A 4,675-nucleotide genomic window follows, 5' to 3' on the forward strand; every position below is an offset into this window, starting at 1 on the left:
CTTTTACTTTTTTTCCTCTCCCAGCCTAGCGCCTGCGAGGCCGAAGATGCGCGAGTGAAAGTTATGATTGGTTCTCTCTTTTTCTCCCTCGGCATTGGAAATCACCGGCGACACGTGATACTGACCGCGGCCAGTGAACTTGACTTCGTTCCCGAAACGGGTTCTCACGCCAAGAAAGTGTGCAGAACAGCAAACGACGTCGCGTCGGAGATGATGCGGCTATTCACGCGTACGAATGAAAAGCAGCGATTGGACAGGGCCGCGCGACGCATTCTTCCAAGAGCGCGTCGATGAGGCGCGGCAACGCGGAAAAACCAAGCGGTCCAGCCTCGCCATCGCGGCAACTTGTTCAACGCGGAAATTGCAAGTAATTCCTTCGTTAGCGAGCGCAAAATTGCGATTCGCGCACGGCCCGTAAACTATGTCAAGCAGCCGCGAACAAAAGTGGCGCGGCAACAATCGCATCCTATTTATTGCTTTGCCGCAGCCTCGCACGGCGACGCTCCAAATCGATGCCCCGTTGCCACGAGGGAATAAATACCTCAAACCAGATGGAAATGCGGCACGTCGATACGAAGCGAAAAAAAAAGAGAGGGAAAGCTGCGTCGCGCTCGACGTGTACTTTTCAACGTTCGTAGCAGCGTCATTGCGCGACTCTTTGCAAAAGCCATTAACTTGCGCGCGCCTCTTCATCTTTACTTCGCGCCTCGCGCCGTTTTGCGGCCTACATTCCCTTCGGTCAATGTTGATGCGCTCTGTTAGCGAGTCCAAAAGCGGAATAGAATCTCCGTGCAAATACACTTGTATCCAGAGCCAGCTGCTCCGATAAGGGAAACGCGCTAATTCACGCCCGCGAGGCGCGAATTTCGTGAATTACTATTCGCGTTTCGCTGAGCACCGTGCGCCGCACGCCGCACGCCGCACGCCGCACGCCGCACGCGGGCAGTCAGCTGCGCAAAAGCGCGTATCGCGCGTTTAGTGCACATTTTTGTCGCATTTTCTTCGCAAACTGCACTCGCAACTCTCCGGGAGATCAAGTAATCGTTCGTCACGCTGGTGCGGGATCTCTTTGGAATGAACTTGCTGCAGTTTTCGCAGGACAGCAATTGCATTACTTCGTTATTGTCTCGTAGTGTTATCGCGCGCGTCGTTCCATCACGTCTGTAAATTAAGAATCTGCAATTGGTGTTTTATAATATCAGGATTATTTGACGATTATTCGCCTTATTGATTTAGCTTTTGTATTTTCAAACATTCATTTTCATCAAATATGAGTATATCAAATCAATGACGCAATATTCCAGCTACTAGCTATTGAAAAATTGGCAAAATTATTTTATAGGTAATAACTGAATATGCGTTAAACTAATCGCTTTGATTTCTAATAATCTCTGGTGACTGTTTATTGAGTATGTGATAACATGTAGTTACCGATATTTCCGTAAACTCGATTATTCTCTGTCAATATCATGTTTTATTGTGAATAGGTGGATCGTCCGTCTTTCCTTGTGTATAGTCTCCAAATATGCACAATTCATTGTATGAAAAAAATGGAAATCAAATAAGAATACGCCGCGTTGGGGTCCTCTTGATTAATAGCTTAGCTTAGACTAGAATATATTGGCTGAGATCAATGATGAAGCTTTCGAGAACAAGCGAACTGCCTAAGAAAAATCGTCGTGTTTACGGGCGCAAAAGTAGTCCGAGGACGTACCCGTGGAAGAAACAGGGCAGCACAGAGCATACGCACTCCAACAGTGAAACGCGCAAACGACGATTAGCGTGTTTCGTTGCTGTCCAATAATCCAAATCGCTGAGGCACGGACATTTGCGAAAAACATAACGAGACCGATATCTCGACCGCTCGCTTCTCCGACATGGCCGATTGACGTCAGTTTTCGTATGGGAGTATTATCGCTCATCCACTGGTCAATTGAAGAGCCGTCAGCGATGGGATGCCCACGCGCGTTCTAGCCGCATGTTTACGCGCGAATCAACGTATTTGCCTACGTAGGCGCGAGCTTTCGGATGAAAGCGCATTCTGCGGATGGCAGGATTTCATCCCCGCGCGTGGGAGAGATATGGATGTATATATATATATATATAGAGTTGTGCGCGCGCGCGAAGACGATTTTCGCAACAGGTGTCAAGAGTCGGATGTGCGATCGCGGAGCCGACTGACAATGGAGCCGCGTGACGCGACGGCTCGACAGCGGCCTTCGGATCGTCAAGCGAGACGAGCTACGCGAATCTGCGCGATCCGCAGCTGTTCCTTTATACGACTCAAGTTCTAATTTGAGCTCCGCGGTAAGCGCTGCCGCGGCATCAATAATCCACTGCTTTGGCACTCGAGAGGATTCGCGGATAACGTACATCTTGCGATAAAACCAAGCTCACGCTCCGACAATTCGCAGATGCGCGATCTCCGAGTGCATTTTCCTTCAAAGTAATCTCGCGTAGCAGCCAGCTCGGAAGAAAGTCCTCGGCTCCGCCCGTAGCCACACTCCTATCGGTAAACACGACATGCACCCAATGCATCAGTCGTACGCGTTGGAATGCAGCTGACGCTGCGCGCCTCTGACGCAACGCGACGAAAACTGTTTTTCCTGCCTAGCTCTTCTCCCGTCCGAGCTAGCGCGCTCGGAGGGACGCTCTCGCACATCCGTCGACCCGCCGACGTTATTAGCGATGCGCTTCGTTAAGAGTCGATCGCGCGCAAAGATAATGAGTTGTTATCTGCGCGTCGGAGTTTCGTAACGACGTAATTGGCGAGTTCGGAAAAGCGCATGCTCGCCGACGGCAGCTTCAGGAGAAAGAGAGCGATAGTGCGGATATTCAATCGTTGACGTTGGCTATCGACATGCGAAGCGAACTAGTTGACGTCTCTGGCCCCGTGGCTCAGAAAACACAATACTTGGAACGAAACCGCCGGGGCACAGCTTGTGTTTATAGAAAATTCATTTCATACCGTGACTTTGATTTGTTGATGCAACGTGCTATGCTCGTGAAAAATGTATCTCGAATCGACTCAATCGATTTATCACGATTGCGCGCACGACTGTACTTGTACGCTAAGTGGATTACCAATGAAAAAGAAAGGCGAGCGAATACATTCCTGCGAACAACGAACGCCCATCGACTCTCTTATCCCGAGGATAAGCGCCGAAAAGTCAAAACACACTCGGCCAGTCTCCCTCGCTATATTTAGCCGCCGAGTGCTGAATAAAGATTTCCAAGGAGTGCGAGGAGTGTCTCTCGAATATAACCGCGCGCGAGGATTCTCTTCGCGTGGCGTCGCCGCTGAATATGCATGCGAGGATGACGAGTCGGTTTTTGTGCAGCGCATTGTCACCGATACGGCTCCGACTCGTCTTCTTTCTTCGGGCACAGCTGGGAGCAGGTGGCATCGCAGCCTTTACAAGATCAATTGTCCGAGGAATGCATTTATCGCGAACGGTGAGTTTTCCTCGTACGTGTATTTAGCAAAAAAACTGTGTGCTTTTGCAATCGCTCAGGAGTTGTCGATCACTTTGAAGGCTCGACTAAACGTCGCAATTTTTATTTTACGCTTAATTACACGATTTTGCCGATTAGGACAATTAAAGAACAAAAAATGACGTAAGTGTCGCAATGATCTTGTCGCTTACAACAAACGAAAATGTCGAAACGAATTCTGCTCAATTGTCATGTAAAAAAGAATAATTTGGCTCTAAAGAGTAAACCGCATACACAATTGGAAGAAAGAGGTCCGAGGTTGCGGCAAATTGAATATCGCGCACAGAAAGAATTTTTGTTCCATTTTGTTTTGCGCCGATGTGTTCTCTGCGCGACGTGTTAAACTTTAAAAGCCTCGCGTGGTAAGAACGCGTTTTACCGGTTTTACTTGCCAAACGGAAGGACTCTACTTCGGTTCTGTCATTGCGTTATTTGGTTCACATGCTCTCCACAATGTAATACATATTTTCCGCGAAACGCATTCTGCCCTATGGCGTGAATCTCTCCCCCGTCGTTTGGAATGCAGATCGCCGCGAAAACGAAATTAAGCTCAGGCACGGGTTTTGTGTGTGCGTACGTGCGTGTGTATACGTGAGCAGTGAGCGACTCGCGGAATGAACTTGTGCTCGCGTTCGAGATGATTCCTCAATTACATCGTCTGCCGGAAGAGATTTGTTTACTTTGAGAAAACTGGCTGCCTGATTGTTCCATTAATTTTGAGAATTACGCGTATGATGCGTCGCGGAATTCTGCACGGATCGCTGCCAAACTGGTCGCGCGGGCTGCTTGCTTGTGGAAATGCTCTCTGCCTCTCTCTGGGGTTTTTCACGATTCGGAGGTCGAGTATTCAACTCTCAAAATTGGTATTTGCTCAAGCTCGTCTCGCTGACGCGGATCCGAAATAAAAGAGCAAAAGTGCATGCGGCGCGCGTAAAAATTCAAATCTACACGCTTCATAGCCAGAACGCGTCCGCAGGAGAAAAAGGCTGGCGCGCACACACGCACACCTTCGACTCTCCCATAGAGAGCATAATACCGAGGTGAAGGCGAGGAGGGGGAGGGAGAGAGAGAGAGAGAGAGAGCGAAAAACGGAGCTCCCTTCTCTGTCCGCGGCGGCGGTGTGCCGCGACTACGGCTCTCGCGCTCTCCTTGTCTGCCTTCAGTGCGACGCAACGCGCAG

The 4,675-nt window shown here is 49.5% G+C and overlaps 1 protein-coding gene across 1 annotated transcript in view; it reads right to left on the reverse strand.

Annotated features, from left to right (window-relative positions):
• LOC131665731 (uncharacterized) overlaps window positions 1-4,675 on the reverse strand; it is a 62,497-nt gene that overhangs the window by 35,465 nt on the left and 22,357 nt on the right. The window lies entirely within an intron of this gene.

The sequence above is a fragment of the Phymastichus coffea genome, unplaced genomic scaffold, assembly GCF_024137745.1.
Source record: "Phymastichus coffea isolate CEN01 unplaced genomic scaffold, Cenicafe_Pcof_1.1 PCOF00054, whole genome shotgun sequence".
In the NCBI taxonomy this organism is placed as follows: domain Eukaryota; kingdom Metazoa; phylum Arthropoda; class Insecta; order Hymenoptera; family Eulophidae; genus Phymastichus; species Phymastichus coffea.